Below are 11,155 nucleotides of genomic sequence, written 5' to 3'. Positions count from 1 at the left end.
CTTCTTAATCACTGCTAATTTTTTAGCTCCAGTCTACTAGCATCATTTGTACCAGTAATCCCTTCTATTCTTGACTCTAAAGTTACTCTTTACATGGTCCAAGAAGCTCAGTTCTGCTGCTTGCTGGTACTGGAACATAGCCTCCTTGTTCTATTACATCTTCACCGCTTTCTGTTTTCAATTATTTCCTGCACTGCCTAAGCTCAGGTGACCTAGAACTTGCTCTGTAAATTGAACTTGAACTCAGAGATCTGTATGCCTGTCTTCCAAGTGCTGTGATTAAAGGTGTATACCTTTACCTTTACCTGGAACTTGTTCTGTAGACCAGGCTTGTCATTGTCTCCTGAGTCCTGGGATTAAAGATGAGTATCAGAACCTAGATTTCCTTTAACTTCTTTTCACAAGATCTTTATAAGCATGGCTACTCTGCCTCAAGATCCTGATCAAAAAAGCCTGTGTCTTCTAGCCTCATGGTCTGGATTACTTGGGCGCCCTCCATTTCTAGATTGCAATTCATTCCATATATAGTCAAGTTGACAACAAAGAATAGCCGTCACCATCTATCCCTTGCTGATTTGACACACAGTTGTATCTTTTTATGTCCAAATGAAAACAATAAGCTGCTCATAATAACACCTAACATGATATAAATGTTCCTTGTTCAACTGCAAATGCATAAACAATTACACTAGCCAGGTGTGATCTTGCCCTGAGGTTACCACTCCTTTAATTGCAATTAACATCCTTGAACACTGGATTTACCTCTATTCTACTTCCTGATGTCCCTTTAATCTTTGAACCATACATTTTGTATTTTTCCTTTCTATGCTTGCTATGTTTGATCAAAAGGTTCTTCCTAAGAGTGAACCACAGGATAGAATCCATGTTATGCTGTTTTGAGATTTCCATGGTCAATGCAAGTAATCTAAAACTCTTCACTTTAGCCTCAGGCAGACTCTTCAGACAAGGGCAAAAAAGAAGCTACATTCTTCACCAAAATATCCCAAGTACAGTTTCTAGGTCACATACTAAAATTTTTCTCCTCTGAAACCTCTTGAGCCAGGCTCTCACAGTTCAAATCATCCTCAACACTATTGTATTCCATGGTTTTGAACATCTTTCCTAGGATAGCACATTAAGACCCACTTAACACATCCCATTGCTTTCCAAAGTCCCAAAATCCATATTCCTCCAAACAAGAGCATGGTCAGGCCTGTCATAGCAATACTTCAGTCCATGGTACCAGCTTCCATCTTAGTTAAGGTTTCATTGCTTTGAGGAGAAATCATGACCAAGGCAACTTGTACTGGCTAGTTTTGTGTCAACTTGACACAGCTGGAGTTATCACAGAGAGGGGAGCTTCAGTTGAGGAAATGCCTCCATGAGATCCAACTGTAGGGCATTTTTCTCAATTAGTGATCAAGGGGGAAAGGCTCCTTGTGGGTGGGACCATCTCTGGGCTGGTAGTCTTGGGTTCTATAAGAGAGCAGGCTGAGCAAGCCAGGAAAAGCAAGCCAGTAAAGAACATTTCTCCATGGCCTCTGCATCAGCTCCTGTTTCCTGACCTGCTTGAGTTCCAGTTCTGACTTCCTTTGGTGATGAACAGCAGTATGGAAGTGTAAGCTGAATAAACTATTTCCTCCACAACTTGCTTCTTGGTCATGATGTTTGTACAGGAATAGAAACCCTGACTAAGACACAACTCTTATAAAATAAAACATTTAATTGGAGCTAACTTATTATTTCAGAGGTTCAGTCCATTGCCACCATGTCAGGAAGCATGGCAGCATCCCTGCAGACTTGGTGCTGGAGGAGCCCAGAGTTCTACATCTTGATCCAAAGGCAGCAAGAAGGAGACTCTCTATTTCAGGCAGATAGGAGGAGACTATGTTCCACACTGAGCAGAGCCTGAGCATAGGAGACCCCAAAGCCCATCTACACAGTGACACACTTCCTCTAACAAAACCACATCTCCTTTAACAAGGTCACACCTACTAATAGTGCCACTCCCTGTGGCAAAGCATTCAAATACATGAGTCTATGGGTGCCAACCCTATCCAAACCACCACAGTATTTAATCTGGGTTTGTCCATATGGATCTAAAGAAATCCTCAGGTAAGGAAGACTTTAGCTAAGTACATTGTTGTAAGGAGCCGTCCTCACATTCGCCATTACAAGATGGCGCTGATGGCACTGACACCCGTGTTCTAAGTAGTAAACAAGCAAGCTGCACATATGCCGGGGTAGCTTTCCACGCCATGTGCTCTGCCTTTCCCGTGACGACAACTCCGGCCGATGGGCTGCAGCCAATCAGGGAGCGACACGTCCGAGGCGGAGGACAGTCCTCCATAAAAGGGAGAGGGCTCCGCCACATCTCTCTCTCTCTCTGGCTCTCTCTCTCTGGCTCTCTTCGCCACTGGCTCCTGAAGGGGTAAGCAATAAAGCTTGTGCTGCAGAAGATTCCGGTTGCCCTGAGCGTGTTCTTACCAGGGGGAAAAAAAGCGCGGGCAATACATTGTGAACAAGAACTCCTGAGAAGAGGCTGTGCCTGAAATAACTGATTCGCTGATTAGAATTTCAGTACTGTGAAGAGATTTAAATGTTGCAGGTCCAAAGGCTACCTTGAACTAGTTCTAGCTCTGTGGAACAGCCATTCATTGCCCATCTCTGTGTCAGAACTAAAATCTTCTCTCTAATACATAAAAACCTTTTGGAATCTACTAACTTAGCAGATTAATAGCTTCCACCACCCCAAAAGTTCATATAGTGTTTTGAGTCTATAGTAAAGGTTGGGCCCATCTTGCTGTACCTGCCTCTCTAATGTACCCACCAATGTATTTTAAACTTGCCTTGATGTGTGACTTTCTTTGTTCTGTAAATGAATAAAAACCTCATGAAACTGCTTCCCTGTTGGAACATAGAATTAGAGATAAGATAAATCTGTATTCCTTGTTCATAGAATTTCACTCAAAATGGCTCCACAATAAACTGTCTTTATTCCATTTAGGATGGGAGCTGTAACATTGCTTCAACGATATAAAGAGAATATCTTCCTTGAAGAGGCTTGTTACATTCCTTTCCCAATGACACATGGATGAATGTCTGTTTATTCCAGTTAGGGCACCAATGGACCAAAGGGAAAAAAAAGCCATCTGATTTTAGCTTAGTGTTCTAACGAGTTGTTGGAGTTACTGTAGAAACATGGGTGAGGAGTCACTTACAGGAGTGGGTGTAATTCAAAATCGTCTTCATCTCTGGGATCTCCTACCCTAGCATAGGCGGTAGAAATCACAAAATGTGAAGAGAGTTTTGCCTTCAGTTAACCTTTCTCCTATAGTACCTCCTGGAATGAAGGACAGGAGTATGTGGCTGTAGTCTCAAATGAGTGGTGGCCCCCCACCACTCCATGAAAGGAATGTGTCTTAGGGTTTCTATTGCTATAAAGAGACACCATGACCATCACAACTTTTATAAAGGAAACCATTTAACTGGGGCCTTGCTTATGGTTCAGAGGTTTAATCCATTGTCATCCTGGTGGGAAGCATGGTATCATACAGGCAGACAAGATGCTGGGAAAATAGCTGAGAGTTCTACATTTGGATGGACAGGCAGTAGGAGGAGTGTGTAACACTGGGCTTGGCTTGAGTTTCTAAAGCCTCAAAATCCACTTCCTGTGACACACTTTCTCCAAAGCCATGAGCCCTCTAATCCTTTCAAATAGTTCCTTTCTCTATAAGCCTATGGTGGCCATTTTCATTCAAACCACCACAGGAATGAAAATAGGTGAAAAATTGTGAGGGTTTCCTGGGGGTATAAATACAGCTTCTTAATTTCAAAATGGCAGTGGCTATAGCTGTAAGGAAGGCAGAGTTTCACAAGCTCTTCTTCATAACTTTAATTCACCACTTCCTCTGAGTTGCATTTTCTTTCACCAACATCCATTGAATTTGTTAGCCTGTAGAGTCCCAGGCCTAGGGAAGGAATCTTTACTCCTTCTAATGACATATTGAGTTACTGCAACTCTTCCATACACCTCACATAACGATTAGGTGGCATGAGAGTGATCAGTGGCAAGAGGCTGAGGGAGTACAAACATGCTGTGGGAAGCAAGTTTGGTGCAACTGTAAATAGTTACAAAGAATAGTTATAAAATAGTCCCTTCCATAAACCAGTTGAATTCTCCAGCTGATGATAAAGCAAGACTGGGATTTTGTTTATAATTAAAACTGTCAGGAAAGTTCTTCCTCAAGTCATAGTGAAAGCCAAAGTGGAACTCACATTGTGTACGATCAGAGTTCTAGGCCAGCACAAGAACAAGCAATGACAACGATGGACATGTCCAGACCTAGTAGGAACTGAATATTTGACCGTGGGCCATCAAGTCACCATACGACCTGAGCTGCCCATCATGAATCTGAGTTGACAAATCATAAAGTAGGATGTGCACAGCAGCAATTCATTATCAAATGGAAATAGTACATATATGCTAGGGCCTGAGCAAGTCCTGAAGGCACAAGCAAGTTACATGAAGTTGCTCAAATGACTATCATTTTCTATTCCTGTTACAACGCTCTCTGCTACCAAGCATGCACCTGTTGCCTCATGGGATTATACCCATGATTGGTTGGCTAAGGATGAGAGGACTACTGATGAGTCTGCTTGTTCTGTTATCCACCCAGAGGTGGACAGCTGCAGCCTTACAAATCCTTTCTGGAGCAGTGCTGAAAGGCATGTGTGAAGGGAAATCTTCACAGCGAGCAGAACTTTGGGCAGTACACATAACCATCCATTTTGTTTAGAAGGAGAAACAGCCAGAAGTGCGATTGTTCACTGATTCATGAGCTGTAGCCAGTTGGTTGGCTGGATGGTTAGGGACTTGGAAAGAACATGACTGGAAAATTGTCGAGAAAGACATCTGGGGAAGATGTATGTGGATAGATGTCTCCAAATGGGCAAAGGTTGTGAAGATACTTGCGTCTCATGTAATTGGTTATGAAAAGGTGACTTCAGCTGAGAAGTTCAGTAATCAAGTAGATTGGATGACCCATTCTGTGAACAGTCAGCTCTTTTCCCCAGCCATTCCTGTCATTGCCCAATGAGCCCATGAATGAAGTATCTCTGGTGGCACAGATAGGGGTTATGTATGGGCTCAACAACATGGACTTCCACTTACCAAGACTGGCCTGGCTACAGCTGCTGCTGAGTGCCAGGTCTGTCAACAACAGAGACAAACACTGAGGGCCAGACATGGCCAGCTAGCAACCCGGTGGCACACTGACCACATGCGACCACTTCCTCTGTGGAAAGGACGACACTTTGTTTTTACTAGAGTAGATATGGTTATGGATTTTCATTTCTTGCTCATAATGTTTCTGTCCAAACCATCATATATGGACTTAATTAATGCTTTATCTACTATCATTATAGTCCACATACTATTATTTTTGACCAAGGCTCACTTCATGGCCTGAGAAATATGAGAGTGGGCCCATGATCATGAAATCCACTGGCCTTACCATGTTCCCCGTCAACTTGAAGCAGCTGGCCATATGGAATGACCTTTTGAAGACACAGTTACAGTGTCAATTAGGTAGCAGCAGCCTGAAGGGCTGGGGCAAGACTCTCCCCAAGTAGGTGATATATGCTTTGACTCAGCATCCGATATATAGTATAATTTCTCTTATAGCCCGGATCTATGGGTCCAGGAATCAAGACATGGAAAAGGGAACGCCACTCATTACCACCCCACTAGTGACCCTAGTCTGTTCCTGTGACCTTTAAAGAATTGATATAATGCCAGATGTCAAAGAAGCAAGAAACTGTATTTAAGGAGACAGTACAAGATACACTGCAAAGGCGCAGCAGGATGCCTTAGCTAGAGCTCAGGATGCCTGAGTTGAGCTAAGAACAGTGTGTTATTGTTTGTGTTCTTCTTTTATGGGATCCAGACTGAGGAGTTAGTTGCTATGGGTAAGGTATGTGTGGATTTCTGCTTTGATTGACAGGCTTAAGTTATGTAAGCTTTTCTTCATTATGCTTGCCATTTTCCATGATACATCTGATTTTACTCATATGAATTCATAATCTTGCATAGGCATATGATGGTAGATAGATTTTTTTTTCTCTAAAAGGTCAAAAAACACAGTTTGCATTACTGTGTGTGTTCCCTAAAGTGGTTCAGGCTGTCTTATCTCCTTTCCTCTAGTGACTGGATGTTTGAATAAAAACCAACTGTGGCAGTTTGAATGAGAAATGTCCCTCTAGGTTCGTATATTTAAAGGCTTGTTTCATACTTGAGAATAATTGGGGAGTGTGGCCTTATTGAAGGAGATGTATCACTAGGGTGGCTTTGAGGTTTAATTCTTTTTTCTTTATTGAAAGTAGATTTTTTTTATAGAATATATTTTGATTATGTTTTTCCTCCCCTAACTGTTCCCAGATCTGTCCCACCTCCTCACTTCCCCAAATCTATACCACATTGTCTCTCTCTCTCATTAGAGAATCATCAGACATTATGGTGGAATAATTTCATTGTGTGTACAACCTGCATTTAAGGGCATGTTCCATGCCTAGCAGTAGAAATCAAAACACAAAATGTTTGGAGGGTTTTTGTCAATTGGAGATAGCTTCTGGGTTAGAAATGGGGACTTGTGACCAGTTCCCCTTTCAGACCCTGTCTGACTTAGGCTTGATCCACTGCTGTGCATGCTGCCATCGTCCCTGTGAGTTCTTACGTGCATCAGTCCTGTCATGTCTGGAAGTCTTTGTTTTTCTGGTGTTGTCCATCCCTTCTGGCTCTAACAGTCTTTCCACCAGCTCTTCTTCAGAGTTCCCTGAGCCTCGAGAGTAGTAGTTTGCTGGAGACATCCTATTTAGTAGTGAATGTTCCAGGGTCTCTCACTCTCTGCACATTGTCTGGCTGTGGGTCTCTATATTTGGTCCCATCTATTGCAAGAGGAAGCGTCTCTGGTGATGCCCGAGGAAGACAGTGATCCATGGATCTAACAGAATGTCATTAGGAGCCACTTCATTGCTACATTCCTAGTTTAGCAGAGCAGTAGTATTTGGTTTTCTCCTAGGTCTATGGCCTATCTAGCCTCAAGTTGTTGGCTACCTGAGCAGTGTTGGACATGGGTTCTGCCTCATGAAGTAGGCTTTACTTCCAAACAGATAGTGGTTAGTTACTACCACAACTTTTACGCCACTATTTTACTCAGGTATCTTTTTGGCAGATCAGGTCACCATTGCACCAGGTTTGTAGCTGGATGGCTGTTTATCTTTTCTTTTTTGTAGCATGCAGAGTACATTCTAGTACCATGAATGCTTTTAGTAGGAGTGAAGGTTCCAGGTAGACAGCAGTTCAACTTCTTCATGTGCAGTGAGTTATGTAGGTGCTGTTTTCAGCAACAGGGCCTTGCTGTCAGTTTGTGGAGAACAACTAACAGCTTTGGCAGTAGCCCGATATCTTAGGATTTCCATTGTTGTGAAGAAACACCATGATCATGGCAACTCTTAGAAAATAAAACATTTAATTGGGGCTGGCTATCATATGTCTATGCAAGATTATGAATTCATATGAGTAAAATCAGATGTATCATGGAAAATGGCAAGCATAATGAAGAAAAGCTTACATAACTGAAGCCTGTCAATCAAAGCAGAAATCCACACATACCTTACCCATAGCAACTAACTCTTCAGATTAGAGTTACAGAATTTTAGTCCATTAATATTACGGCAGGAAACATGGCAGAGTGCAGGCAGGCATGTGCTGGAGAAGGAGCTAAGAGTTCTATATCTTGATCTGAAGGCAGCAGAAGGAGACTGTGTCACTGGGTGTAGTGTGAGCACAGGAGACCTCAAAGCCTGCCCCCACAGTGACATACTTCCTCCAACAAGGCCACACCCACTCTAACAAGGTCACACCTCCTAATAGTGCCATTCCTTTTGGCCAAGCATTCAAACATATGAGTCTGTGGAGGTCATACCTATTCAAACCAATACACTTGGGTTGTTTAGGATATTCCCTTTGGCTAATATCTTGAATAGATGTGACCCATTCCCAGCACTGGGCTTTGAGGTTTCAAAAGTCCACATCATTCCTGTTGGCTGTCTTTATTCCTCAGGGTTGTTGTCTCAACATGTAAGTTCTTAGCTATTGCTCCAGCACCAAGCCTGCCTGCCTGCTGCTACACTCTCTACCATGCTGGTCATAGAGTAATCCTCTAAACCTGTAAGCAACTCCCAAATAGACCTTTTCTTCCCTATAAGTTTCCTTGGTCATAGTGTCTCTTCACAGCAATAGAAAAATAACTAAGACATGAACCACAAAATGGAAGTCATCACCAAGTTGTTAGAAAGGAGTAACTTATTCTATGTTTTGAAGTGGGGTGTACATGCAGATTAGAGTCCTAGATTGCTAGATGCATTGTTAGCAGATCTGTGTGCACATAGCCCAAAGTCAAGTGAAGTCCAGGCTAAGTTATTCCCCATGCTTGCTTGTACCAGGATGACTTCTTTCTAGCCTGAATCAGGACAAAGACTTATTTGAGCCAGGTTTCCTAACCCTATAGGAAATTACTGAATCATATCAACATGATCAATAAGACCAAATTCTGAACGTAAAGCAAGAACAAGTCTTAGTCGGGTGTGGGTTTGCTGCTGTTTATAGCTCCCACTCTGCTCTCCTTTTTTCTAGAACTCTCTCCCATTTTTTTTTTCCTTTCGATAAAACACAATGTACACTATTATTACTCCCATCTGGTCTCCGAGAGACAGGGTGCTCCACATCCAGCTCTTCCTTAGGTCTACTGCCGAATATTTGGTCTACATGATTGTTGGCTGCCTCATGAGCTCTTTTCACTCGAAACGTTGTGACAGCTTGCTGTCCACAGTGATGGCAGCTAGCGCTATCTTAACAGCAGTGATCTTTCCTTGCTTCACCAAAGATCTGTGTGATGTTGCCCGTCGGGTAGGGATTCTGCTGCCTCTTCCAGAAGCAGGTGAAGCTTCTAATTGCTCTTCTGCAAGTGAACAGGATGATGGTTATACAAACTGACTTCCTGATGATGCCCGCTACCAGGTTTATCTCAGCTTATATGGAGGCTTTCCAGGTAGGCCAAGGCCATCATGGTTGGGCTCATAGGACCCTGAATTTCATAGTCTGTCTCAGTCTAGCTAGCAAGCACGATGGGTAAGACAACTTGCAGTCTCAGCTGGGTGTTATATATCTATAATCAGAGTATTTGGGAGGTTGAGACAGGAGGACTGCCACTAATTCCACCTCTCTTTCAAAAACCAAACAGAAATAAAACAACATAAAAGAAAATAAAGTAAAAATTAATCTTTGTGAATATCATTCCTCAGAGGGGCCTGGAGAGATGACGCAGCAGTTAAGAGCACTTGTCTCAGAAGACCCAGGCTCAATCTCCAGAATCCATGCTGGGTGATTCTAAGCAGACCCAATCCTCTGATCTCTTAGGTATACACACGCACGCACGCGCGTGTGCGCATGCATACACACACACACTCACACACAGATACACAAAAACCTTCATAACAACTTACATATTCTCTGGAAATTAAACTTAGCATTAAGAACTAGTTCAAAATAAAAGAGGACAGAAAATTGGGTCATAGTGGAGTGGGAGTGGAGCTGGAAGGAGTTAACAGGAGAAGTTTCAGGTGAATGTGCTTAAAATATGCTGTATGGGATTCCCAATGAATTAATGAAGATATTTAAAAATGCTTCTAATTATAAGTAGTAAAAGACTAAAACATGATTCTTAAATGTATGCTTATTTGGTAAACAATTCCAAATATTATGTTTGTTGTTTTGTTTGAGGTTGGGTCTTGCTATATAGCACTGGCTGCTCTAGAATTCAGTGTGTAGATCAGGCTAGCCTCAGGGTTGTGGCCATCTTTCAGCACCATCATACTCAGCTCCACACATCACTTTAGTTTATGACTGCCATGTTACTGTGCCTCTCACTCATTGACAGAGGGCTTGAACCTCACACTCCCCTCTGTTCTCTTCTTACAGACTAGCCACAGTTCCTTTTCTTCACATTACTTCTTGAGAATAAAAAATCCAATATTGCAGACCACTGAACTGAAAAGTAATCCGCTGGGAATGAGTTAGGATAGCCTTCCGTCCTTCGTGACTGCCATTCAGAGAGGCTCATAAACCATCCCAAGGGCAGCTGGATCTTACAGAGGAGAGCTCAGGATAAGCTGAGTGCTGCCTTCTGAGCAGGGCTGCTGTGAACAAAGGGAGAACGTGACCAAAGGCCTCAGTATACCTTCTAACTGATTTTCAGGGATTTAAAGTTATGAAATGTATTTGCTTTCTATTAAACAAAATCCATAAGCAAATGTCAAGTTGATTAAGTTGCTTGAGGCTGAATGCAAAGGTTGGAGCCTGTAATTCCATCACTTGGGAAGCTGAGGCAGGAGGACTGTCACCAGTTCTAGGCTAGCCTGGGCTACAGTCTCATAATACCAGGAAAAAAAAAAATGATTGTCCAAAACAGTGATTGCAGAAAGGATTAGAGACTCTTAGCAGACATTTTCAGATAATGACTTTTGCCCTCAGATTCTAACATGCCTTCTGAGGCGATTTTAGTTTCAGATGAGCTATTGTTAATGATCCATTGACTCTGTAAATACTTACTGAATACCCAAGTGTTGGGTACTTTATCATAGTCTCAAGACAACGAACAAAACCAGACAGAACACCTCCTTTCAGGAGTTTTCAATCTGGGGAAGGTAGGACTAGAGAAGTCAAATGCACAGGGAGAAGCTCGGTGCTCCTGTGGGACCAGCACTCTGAAGGACAGGTGTTCAGTGGTATGACTGATTTAACTTCATCTGTGCAGCTTTAGGTGGGAAGAGAAGTTTCCATAAGGAAAAGAACCTGGGATTTGAAGTAGATAAAAGCTTTGGGGGGAGAACAAAAGAACTAGAGACCCAGTCTATATGGTCCAGGTGCAGAGAGGACCTGGAGGTGTTACAAAAATGAGAGGGTGGGAGGAGCCCAGTACAGTGGTCCTTACAAGTTACATTGGATTTAAATCATTTCAAAGTTGGGGTGAAATCTATGTAATCAATTTCTACGAACAATCAACCAATAAGAATAAAATTTCTTGGTTTTTTTTTT

This window comes from Mus caroli, chromosome 6, assembly GCF_900094665.2.
Source record: "Mus caroli chromosome 6, CAROLI_EIJ_v1.1, whole genome shotgun sequence".
In the NCBI taxonomy this organism is placed as follows: Eukaryota; Metazoa; Chordata; class Mammalia; order Rodentia; family Muridae; genus Mus; species Mus caroli.
The sequence above is the reverse complement of the archived record's forward strand: the minus strand, read 5'-3'. Positions refer to the sequence as shown.